The sequence below is a fragment of the Thalia democratica genome, chromosome 7, assembly GCF_965202585.1.
Source record: "Thalia democratica chromosome 7, ktThaDemo2.hap1.1, whole genome shotgun sequence".
NCBI lineage: Eukaryota > Metazoa > Chordata > Thaliacea > Salpida > Salpidae > Thalia > Thalia democratica.
Window position 1 is genome coordinate 7,677,007 of NC_139171.1, and position 12,980 is coordinate 7,689,986.

The window sequence follows — 12,980 nt, forward strand, 5'->3', positions numbered from 1 at the left end:
CTAACCATAACAACATTTTAAGGATATAAGAATGCTTGATAATTTTGTCAACCAGCTACTTTATTGTACTGCAAAAGGTTAAATAATTTAAACTGATTTAGTTTTTTGTACGACTTCTACTATAAATTATAACAAAAATTTTCTTAAACTACTATATAATATATAACGTATAAAAGTTAATTAAATGAATCGATATTTCCACCTCCCAAATTATTTGACATTTAATTAGTAATTCAGTTTTTTTACCTGTTTTTAGAACAAAAACCATTTAAAACCTAAAAAACTACTGTTTTACTAAAAAAAACTATTTAAGTAGATAAGTATTAAAAGAAAAACTAGATTTTTTTAACCAATTGTAACAAATTACACTACAAAGTTCAGGAACTACAGGTTTCACAAACCGTTTTTGAACATTTAAAAGTGTATTAAGTCTATTTTCAAAGCTAACTTTACTAACAACTCTGATTACATTTTTCAAAAACTAGCATAAAACTAGATGATTTAGCTATTTTATCTAAACCAATCTGCAACAAGTTTTAAAGAATAACATAATTTATTCACAAAAGACTAACAGAGATACTCTTTGATTGCAATAAAAAAAAGCAAGCAGTAAGCGTAGTAAATGTTAAAGTTCCATGGAAACATGAACTTTATGCAGCATTTGAAGTATGTGGCGACGAGCACGGGGTTGAATAGGGTTATTATGGTGAAAATCATGAAAGGCAGCCATGCGTGACGATACGTGAGTTCAGCTTCACTGTTCGAACTCTCCAGGGTTGAGGATGATCCTGAAAAAAATTAAAACACTAGTAATAATTGTGCTAGGTTATTAAAATTTAATAAAATGTACGAAAATGTAAGGGTTTGTAAATAAATGTTATTACTAAAAAAATCATGAAGGCAATTGATACTATTTAGTGATTATTCAAAATTGTTACTGTGTAAGTTTTAAAATTACATTAAGGTACATTTCTTTGCACTACTCACTTTCAAACGCGATCCTGGTAAGATACTAAAAAGGAAAATAAGTATGTAATTTATAAATGATTGTCGAAAATAAAAAGTCATTATTAGTTTAAATGTCAGTAGCACTAGTTTAATTTATATCAAAACGTTTGGAACCTAGCTTTGTAGAAATAATTCAAACGATCAGTTTTACTTTATATCGTTAGTATTGTTGATAAAACTAAAAATTGTGTTAAAAAAGTCTATAAAAAATAAAATAAGAGCATGGATCGCCTGCATATAGTTTTAAAGATAATTTTACTTTATAGTTTATAAAAATATATGTTTTATAGCAAAGTTCTTTCTAACATAAAAAAGCAAGAAGAAATAGATACTGAACATTTAAAAGCAAAGCATCATATAAGTTAACAGTAAGTTAGTTAATATAGAAATGGAATAATAGTTAAGTACAAAGAGCAAATAAAAATCTTAATTTATTTAATTAAGTATTACGTGGAAACGTAATATACTTTAATCTAACTTTAGACTAAAAAGTACAAGTAATGCTTCTACACAAATAAAGGTTTATATTGTAAATTGCTGTTCAGGGTTTTAAAAAATTCCATTAAGCAACTCAGATTTATTTACAAAAAAAATTAAAATTTGTATTGAAAGTTCTTTGTCATTAAAAATATAAAATAAAGTTTTTAGAAAAAAAATATTTTATTTACAAAATCGAACCTTGGTAACATTATTTTTACTAATAAAAATCAGCAGAAAAGTAATTGCTCGTGCCAAAATAAACACATCAACAAAATACACATAAATTAAAAAGACACGTTTTTAATCAGAACCGCAAATTTAAAATGAAAAAGCGTGTGTTTTTAAACATGTCGGAAAATAGTAGCTTTATTTACGAGTTGTGATGTGAAAAAAGTACTATATTTGTTATATTAATTCAGTTTGAATCAATTAACGATTTTTCTTTCAGTAAATTTTAACAGAGCTTGTTTTTATAATTTAAAAAATTACGTAGTTTGTATGGGTCAAAACATACAAAATGATAGAAAAAAGTGTTTTCGCAAAACAAAACAAACAAAACCATTTTCACATTTTGAAAAGCACATGTTTTAAAATAGAAAAGCAACAATAGATAAAAGTAAAACACGTTCTATTCATTTTCGTGCATTCATAAAAAAGTAGATGACTTTTCAATTTACTAGTTTGGATATTTTTTGAAAAATATCTTAAATTACTTGAGTTTTAGTGTTTTGTAATAAAGATAAACATTTTTTTATCATCAATACACGCTACGTTGGGTTTTGCAAACAATAAAAAAATTGTTTGTTTAAAGCAAATAAAACTAGCTTTGTTTCACTAGCACCATAAAAATCATTACATATTATTTTTTATATTTGAAGTGATAAGCAATTTTTTAGTAAGATTTTTGTATTAGGTTATTTAGAATTTAAATTTGAAGAATGCTTTGATTTTTCTGTTTATTCATTTTGATGCTTTTTTATTTGAGCTATTTGTTAGGTTAAAGGGTTTTTATTAGAGTAAAACACTTATGTGACTTTTTTTTTGTATGTGAAATGATAAACAATTAATGAAAAAAAGTTTAAAAAAGTGGTTCGGTATATAACTTCTGTTTCAGTTACTAATTAAACTAGTTAGTTTGTTAAAAATCATAAAACAAAGTGTCTTTGAGTAAATTTTTTAATATTTTTAGCTAAGTAACAAGAAGATTTAAAAGCTATACTTATAATATTTTATAGAAATTGGCTGACTGTTATTTTCACTATTACTTAACACGAAGGTACTTGTAACTACAGAAAAATACTTAAGGTTTTTGTCATTTATAACATAAATTAAAGAAAATCTAAAACACAATTCATGTACAAATATGTTATAAATAAACATTCAAAAGACATTTAATATATTTATAACGCTTTTCCTTAAGTTCACGGGTTAGCTTATTAGTTTGTATTTATAACAAGTTACTTATTTGTTAGATTATTTGTATTGGTGCTTTAATTCTTGTTGCTAAATCAATTCTGAGTTTATAATAAAACTTGAAACTTGTTTTATTCAGAACACAAAGTTTTCTGCTTGGAAACAAAACAAATATTAAAACTAACTTATTAAGCTCTTTTTTAATAACTTTTAGTGAAATAAACCAAGATTTTTAAAGTAGATTTCTTTATAAAAACTTATTTACGTTTTAGTATTTTAAACTAAAATACTTATGTTTTACATATAAATTTACCTTTAAGTTTTTTTTTATTGAGTTAGTCAAGTTATTCACTAAAATTACGTAAACAGTATGCTTATTTCATTTAGATTTTAAGTTTTTGTTTCGGTTAAGTTAATTTATAAGAAAAAAAGAAAACAGTTTTTGTTTATAAGTTATAAATAAAAATAACTCAGTTTTAGACATGCAAAAACTTTAACTCAAACTTTAATTTTTTAACAAGAAGCCTAACTTCTTTGGTATAAGGTTTAAAACAATAATATTTGTTAAACTTTTATTTAATTCATACTTCATATTTGAAGCTTGACCAAAACTTCAAGTTTTAAAGCTTGTAAATTAAGTATTGGAGAAAAATTAAAATTCATTTGGCATTAAAAGTTATAAGAAAATAAGCAAAGAGACTGAAGAAGTTTTAGCTTTTTAATATTAAATTTAGCCTGCCTAAATCGATAAATTAAACGTAAAGTTACCGGTCAAAGTTTTATTATAAACTATAACACTCGTTATTTTGTTTAGTTATGTACTAAATAATAAAGTTTGTATACCTTATACCAAGCAAAATATACTAACTTTTTATATGATAAACACTGTTGAAAATGAACCATGATAAAAGAAAATATTTGTAACAAATTATCAAATATTTTTTTTGGTCTTCCAAAAAGTTAAAGCTAAAAAAAGAAAAAAATTACAAAAGTGTAAACTTTCGTTCAAAAGCTTTTTATCTATCTTCGTTAAAAAAAGTAAACGATAATTTTTTGCTGATTCTCCTTGACGAAATTAGATATTAAGTTTAGCCTGCCTAAGTCGTTTAGTCAAATTTTAAACTACCGAATAAATTTTAGTTTTAATTATTTAAATAAATTTAAATGTTTTGTTGTCTAGCTGTATACTTAAACATTTATATTATTAATTTGTAGTTTATACTTTAGAAAGATTATTTCAGGCTTTTCTCAAGTATCAAACTAAAACATAACAATAACTCTTTGAAAAGATACTAGTTGCATACCATTTTTTTTTGTTTTTTATATGATATAAACTATAAAGAATTCTACATGATAACAATACCTAAAAATAAAAACTTTTAATTACCTTCATTTACGAAAGTGAACGATGATTTTTTACTTATCACACTCGACGATTCTTTACTAATCGCACTGTAAGAGTTTTTTATATGAGACGAAATCTTACTAATCACAAAAGACGACTTGTTTGTGATTATGCTCTCTTTGGACTTAACATTCCTGCTACTTGCTAAACTGCTGTTACTTGGAGTAATGAAACCGTTATAATGCACTACTGGCTTGTTCTTACAGACGCTACCGTCAAAAAACATAAAACTCATACTGTATGAGGCTTTTATTCGTGAGCCATTTCAAAATTTATGACAAATTGAGTTTTTTTTGGATATTAACTATTTTTTGTTTCCATAACAACAGTTTGGTTTATGCAAATAACTATTTTTTTATGAATAATGTTCAAGCTACACATATTAGTTACATTTTTTTACTCGGAAAATATTAGTAAGAGTTTAATATTTTCTAAGCTGAGATTAAATTTATAGTTTGCTGTTTTTGTGTAGTTACCTTTGTCAGTAAACTTTTCTAGTAAAAAAATAAAAACGTTCCTTAAAATTACATGTATTTACTTTTAAATGGAAAAACTTACCAGGAAGTGTACAGCTTTGAATTAAACTTGAACTTGGTTATAAATAATTAAGCTCAGTCAAGCAACTTTGTAAATATTCTGTTTTAATTCTGCTTAAATTACAAAAATGTTCGCTGTTAAACAAAACTAAAAATAATTGAAATAGTTAGAAAAAAAATTGCCGTTTATTTTCGCATTGTGTTAAATTTCAAGAGAGCAAATTTATAGACTGGAAAAATAAACTCAAACAGACAAAAATTACTGCATTTCAGAGGAAGCTAGCTAACCCTGGCTGGATTTAAAATCAATGAATGAATGCTGTTTTTATTGATCCTCTTTTATGCGCTGCATTTCTATTCCAACTTTCCACATAGAGAGAAAGTTAATATTTCTAACTGAGTTGTGTTTTTATTCACTTGCAATTCACTGTGAGAGCTTTAGATTAAAGTTTTTTTTGTTTGTTAGTAAAACTATTAAAATTGATATCTATAAGAGAATTCATTTTAGTAATCGTTAAGTTAAAAAGTTTAAGACGTATACTAACTATTTTGCTATATTTATTTCAAGGAAAAAATAAAAATATTCGACAAACGCTTTCAATTATTCTTGTATGTAAATATTTTTTCTTAATTTTATAGTAATTAGATGCTAAATTTTATAAGTTATAAACAGTAAAAAAAAAAGCGTTTGTTAAAAGCTTTTTTTTATTTGCTGCTTCCTTATAATAAAGTATGCAAAATAGGCTTTAATTTTTATATTTACAAGAGAAAAATTTTAATAAAAAAAGAAAAAATGAGCAAAAAAAAACAACAATAAAACTGTTTTAAAGAAGCTCATAGATTTAAAGCACTTGTAGATAATTTGCTTTGATTAAGTATAATAAAAAGTGTTTAATTTTGTTTTTTTTTAACAATTATTAACGAGCTCTAATTACATAAGAGTGTTAATAAAGATTATAAGTGCTTATAAAAATACTTTTAAATTCAAGTATATTAATCTTTATCTATTTCAAAATTAGTTTTGTTATCTACTTTTAGCTAAATAATAATTTAAAATAGTCTACTTTACTATCAATAAGCTTTATATGTTTTTTCTTTTTCAAAAACAATGTTTAAAAAGTTTTGCCGAAAAGATAAAAGTTTTGATTTATAAAAATTACTAAAAATAAAAAGGTTACAAATTTGTTATTCTTTTGTACAAGTTATTGCAGAAATTAGCAGCACTAATTATGCTAAAACAAAGCTTTGAGAAGGTTAAACCTTTTTGAAAAGCTAATTTAAGCTTTTTGTTTTTGAATAAGCTTAAAGTGGCATTTCATGAAATATTCCTTCAAACTAATTACACCTAAAAATAAAAACTGGTGTTTTAAGTTAAAAAGGATTTCTCGGAAATATTATTTTTATTTGTCTAGGAAAGATTTGATAGATCAATAAAATTAACTGTTAAGTTTTTGTTTGTTTACTTTTTTTAGAAACTCAACGGAATGTTATGTTACAAAAAAACGTTATGATATACTTTTAAGAAGTAAGGCATTGTAAAAATATTTACTCAGAAGCTTTGTTTATTCATTATTGTTGTATTTTTAAAGCTTTTAACTTAGGTTATAGGTTTATTGTAGCTTTAGTTGATTTTAGCAAGTTAAAAAACATTTCAAAAGAGTTGTGTTTAAACAATTAGAACATTAACTGTCTCAAACTAAGCCAGTTAAATTTAATTCTAAATATAAAAAGTCGTCTAAATATTGTTTGTATTGATTTTGCAACAGTTCAGTTAAAAGTCTAAGTTTTAATTTTTTTTAACTATGATGGTTTATATTTGGTTATTTTCTTAGTATCCTAGCAAGTGTAAGTACTTTATTTATTTTATTGTTGAGTGGATTTTTAAAACTAAGGTTGTTAGAAATAAACTTGTATTAGGAAGAATATATGACTTTAGATACTTTTTGTAAAATTTTGAAAGAAAATCATTTTTAGTCGTAGTGTTTTTGTTAAAATTTAAAGAACTTGCGATTATTTGTTAAAAACTATTCCAAATCACAAAACAGAAAACAATAAAAATAGTAAATAAAATATAACTTCTTGAAATAAATTTGATGTTATTTTTGTTAGTTTTGATTTTGTTAAAAACGATGAAGACAGTTAGAACATGCTTATAAACCTATTAAAGCCTTAGTGTTAATATTCATTACTTTTGACATTATTTTGCAACCTAATTATTTTAGCTCATTTTTTTTTTACTTAATTTAGTTACAGTACTTGTTGTTCGAAGCTATTCTTAGTTTGTCAAAGAGCAAAAATATGAACTTTAAATTTAAAATAGAAATAGTTTGTCTTTAAATTGTTTTAAAGTTTTTTGTAAAATTTAATTACTATTTTACTTTAGATAAATATTTAAAATAGTCATTACGTCAAAGCAATAAAATACGTTTTTCCCTTAATAAAATATACTTAAAATTTTCAAACTTACTTTAACATCCAAATGTGATTTTATTTAAACAGAGCCAATTTGATTTAAACCTACTAAAATTTAAATGTTTTAAGTTCTAAACACTGTATTCGTCAAAACTAGGTACATGATGCTTAAAGTAAGAAACAAAAAATACAAAATAGCTGGATTAAGAAAAATTTATTTTATGGCAACTATGGAAAACTATAACAACGGTCATAGATTTTATAGAAATTTTACCAGACTAACAACCAAGTATTAAGAAAGATGTTTTTATATTTTTAATGTAAATAATTTTTTTAAGTATTTTCTGTTTTTAGTAGAGTTTAAAATTTCAGATAAAAGTTTGACAGTGATTTTCAACTGAAAAAGACACCAATTAGTCGAAGCATGTTGCTTAGCATAAGGTATTATTTGACAAAAATTAGTAACTTTTTTTTAATTTCAGCAAACAAGCTACTTCATAACACGCCACTTTTTTTTTGGTAAAAAATGGCTTTATCATTTTTTTATCAACATACTATTGTTTTTTTCAGGTAAATTAAATATTAATCAAATGGCATCGTCGATCTGCCGGAGCATGTCGCTAAGCAACCTCCGTGTGAAGAGCGCCACCATATTGAGCGTGGCCACTTTTAAAAACTCAAGTTGGTACTTCACGAGCGAAACCGTTGTATATGACGTAACTGTGACGTGGTCAGATTTCAGGGAGGAACGGGTTTGTGACGTAATAGTATTTTTAGGTTGCTAAGTAATAACTTTACCAATGACTATGCAAACAAAACATTATATATAATGGTTTTTATCTACATATTTTAGTTTTGTTAAGTCATGAATTTTTCGAGTAACTTTTGTTTACTTTAAATTTATAAACACTAAAATGTGTTACTGTGGTGTGCGACTTAACAAGTCGGTTTTTCCGTACACCAGGTTCTTAGACCATACATTTTGAGCGCTTTTCTATCGTTAAACACACTTTATATTATACTTTATTGAACGACAAAAAAGACGCTCAAGTTATTTGGTCCTAGGACCTGGTGCACAAAAAAACTTTTGGTTATCGGGTCGCACACCACTTTTAACGTTTTGACCAGGACATATAAAAATACTAACAACTATATTGACTATAAAAAACTGCTTAAATTACTAAGAAAATAAATTGTTTTTATAATAACAAACTATTTATTGTGCGACCTAAGTGCGAACTATTTATTAGGTTTTGGTGGTTAAAACAAAAAACTAGCATCTTTTAAATATATGCAGCACATTGTGCGCCGTTTTTCAAAGTGATAAGATTTGAAAGACGTAGGCTTTTGAGACTAAAACTTAACAAAAAGAAAGTTAAGAAAACCTAAAACATTCGTAAATTAATGTGTGAGTAACTTCATTTTTATTTCAGGTATACAGAAGTTATAAGGAATTGCACAATTTGCATCGAGATTTGACGAAATATTGGAACAAGAACACAAGCTTCAGAAGGAGGTCTACTGTCAGTATTCCGAAAATTCCTCGTTAGTTTATTATATTTGTTAATACATTTAAAAAATAATCATTGTTTATTATTCTTATTAAAAGATCAATTTTCATACATCGAATCTAACCGTTAGTTTTGCATTGCTAGTATTTGTTCTAAAAATATGTTCTTGTGACCAACTATTAGTGTTCAGCCTTATTTGTTTGTTGTTTTTTAGTTATTTTAACCATTTCTATTTCTAGTTTAAATAAAATAGTTAGTACCAATACTCTGAAACTTACTTTTTAGTTTCTAGTTTATATACCAGTGTTAATATATTTGAGTTTTATAGCTACATAGTAAAAGGAAGTTTAAATACAATTGAAAACAGTTTTTGATTATAAGAAATATTGTGAAAAAGTTGGGTTTATTTATTGGGGTTATTTAAGAAATGAACTCAAGTCTACATTTATTAAACTTATGTAATTTTTAGAGACAACTCTTTTTATTAGCACGTAAAGTTTAGTTTAGTTTGCACACTGGACTATTTTATTTCTAACATGTATTGATTTTATGAAACATTGAACAAATGCTGTTTTGATTTTCTTTTGCCAAAACAGTGAACTTTGTATTGACTTTTCAAATCAATGTTCAATAATGTCAACTTAGTTCAAACTAACATGAAAAACTAAACTTTGCAAAATTTTTTCAGAACTAAAATGATTTTTTTTAAACAAAGATTCTATGCGTAAAAAAAATAAAGGTTAAACGCAAATCTAAATTGTAATCAAACTAAACCTTACGCTAACATTGTTTTGTTGTGTTATTATTTAGAAGCACTCTTCAGTTTAAATAACTAAAAATATCTAAACTACGAGAATTTTTGGCTGTAACTGTAAATTTAACTCAATTTTTTTTAAACCTTTTGAAATTATCAAATCAAAACGAATAAAAAAGTATGTGTTAATTAACAAACATTATAACATTTAAGTAAGGTAAAAATAAAGTAAAATTTCATTAATTTTTTTTTTAATTTGTGAAATTTAGACTTAAATCTGTAGTAATTATCCTGACTTTATATTAAAAAAAATTTAATTAAAATTTTCACTGCTGTAGACTGCTTTAACATTTTTATTCTATTTACCAAGTGAAATAAAAATTATCTGTTTTAAATGTTTGTTTAGTTTTGTTTACAAAAACTGATAAATATTTTAATTGCTTTGTTTTTTCAATGAATAATTTTAAATATTTTTTAATTCGAACCTGATAAACAACATCATTCACATGCTTTGATTATATTAATTGTTAAAATATAAATTTCAATAAACAATGCTTTAGTCATTGTTGCAAATAAAACAAACTTTATTGAGTTTCCAAATAAATTTTCATCGATGTTAAGCAAATTAAAATTAATATGTAAAACAACACTTCAACAAGGGATTTTAAGTTAACATAATTTTACACTTGAACAAAACATTTTTTAGCGCACATAGGACTTATCTCAGGACTTGACGCAAATCTAAACTTTATTCAAGTTAACTTCACGTTACTAACTATGCGTCCTGTATTTCTAATGATAGCAGTATTGAAATAAATATGTTTTTACCAATAAAATATGGAAACTACAAAACTTATTGATTGTACTGAAAACGTAAATAAATTTTTCTAAACGTTATTGAATAAATATATTATGAAGTTTAAGTATCAATACCTGGTCTTAAAAACTTTTTGGTTATTAAAAAGTCAGTTAATTAGGTTAATATAAAAAATCTTTTAAATGGTGAATTCGAACGTATATTAGTGGTTTATGACATTATGTTTTTTGTTTTCAATCAAAATTGTTACTTTAGTAGACTGCTGCAATATACATGTTTTAATAGTTGTCAAGTAATGTGAAGTAAAACTATCTGTTTAAAATTTCTGATAAATTTTATACGAAACTTATAAAATTGTTAGATTGATAAAACTATGATTTTGCACTTGTGTAAGAAATTTTTAGCATATAAAGGATTAGGTTTAAGTTTTGGCAGAAGACTAGATTTAATCAAGTTAACTTTACGCTTACATTAGTTTTGTCTTGTATTTAAAAAAAAAGCAGTATTTAAAACAAAACAGACTTTGTAATAGAAGTTACTTACACTAAGATCTTCATTTGTCTTTGTTGTAATTTGTACTTAAGTATGTGGTTTGTAAGTAATTTGCAAGTGATATGTTAGTAATTTGTTAGTGATAATAATAAGTGATTTGTAAGTATGTGTATTGTGTACTAATGTGTACTTAAGTCGCTTTATAACTTGTGTTAGTTATCAAACTAAAAAAGCAATTGGTTATAAATAACTAATCTTAATAAAGTTCCAATCACGAAAAAATAGAAAGTTAGATCTGGCTATTAGAAATTATCTTATATTTCAAAAAGGTGAATTTTATTATACAGTAACGCTTTTTGACAATGACTTTTAGTTTTTTATGTTTCAATCATACTTTTTACTACAGTAGACTGCTTTTAATAGAACCTTTTTACAAGATGTGAAATAAACTATAAGTATACTTGCTCTAACTTATCATACTAAAATGAAGTTTTGCCCAGCTAAAAAGACAAATACAAACGTTCTATAGCTGTGTATAGTATTGATTATTTTTAGTCTTAATTTTAAAGGAAATAAGAGACTTTAGCTATTGTCAAACTAATACTGTTAATATAAATTGTTGTATTAAACAGAAAAGAAAATGTTTGAAAACACTTCGAACTTCATGATGAAAAACATTCCACATTTTAACAAGTTTTTGCAATTTATTACCTTTGAAGCACCAATACAAGTAAGTATGCTGTGTGTTTAAGTACATTTTAAATACTTGTTTTTAGTAAAAACTTTTAAGATTTATATAATCGATAGAAATACTTTTCACTTGAATTTATCTATTTATTTTATAAATTTTATTCTAGAAGCTTTTTTTTAAATGTAAAATATTTTTCAGATGCAGCACCTAATAATAAACTTTTTCGAAAAAAGTTCAACTGATTTGGAAATCAATGAGAAAACTCAACTTTTAAAATCAGGTATGTTTTTAAATTTCAAACTCTTAGTATTTCATTTAAATATGTTATTCAAATATGAATTTAAAAAAAGTTTTTATTATAAATTTGAAAGTTACTGTTTAGGTAAAAGCTTATAAAAATGTTTGTAGAAAATTATTTCTTTAAAACTTTATTAATAAAATAATAGTTACAATTATTACACATACATAAAGTTTTCAGGAAAATTAAAAAAAAAATATGTATATCTTATTTTTAAAATTTCAAACTATCTATTACAAAGCTCAGTAAAAATAAGTAGTGTTTAATTTTTCCTAAAAAAAAGTTATTCTCTATAAAAAACGGTAAAAAAAATACTAATATAAGTTTCAACACCTATAAAGTATTATATGTAAGGTTGGTTTAAAAGTTTATATCGAAATTAAACTTTATATTTTGAATATAACTTTAATAGATGTTAAACTTGAATAAATAATCAGAAATATTAAATAAAAAAACCGAAGTTGTTTGAAGTTTACAAAACTAGTACATGTATCAAATATACAAGACTAACTTACAAACATACATACATTTCAAACTTAATTGAACTAGAAAAATATGAAATAAAAACCAGTTGAAATTCTGACGAAAAACTACTAAAAAAAGACTAATAAAATCTAAAACACATTTTGAACTTGATAAAACTGCTAATGAAAAACCAGCATGGATTTTCTATTTAATTAAACTAGCAGACACGCTAAACAGAAAATAATGTAAATATTGAGCTTGATAAAACCACTAGACTTGTTAATTAGTTTTGTTGGAACGCTTTGTCGATTTATCTGTTGGTTTTCCATGTTTTTTCAGGCTAACTTGATCCAAAAAATCAAATAGTTTAGTGCAATTAAGTTCTAGTAACATTTATAAACATCAAAGGTTCTTTAAGTATTTGAAAAAATTGTTTTTTTTTCCTCTATGTTTGGAATAAACTTTTACTGGAAACTGAATGTAAATTATTAAAGTTAATGGTTGTTTTATAAAAAGTTTTCAAATAAAAAGTTAAAGTTGTACCGCTTAAAAAAAATTAAAACTAAAGTGATACAGTTGTACGTTTATTACAATTAAGAAAATATTACTCCTAGATAAAATTATTATAAAATATGTCGCTTTTGAACAATATAAGTTCTTAGAAACTAGTTATTTCAAATGTTTTATATTAGAAGATA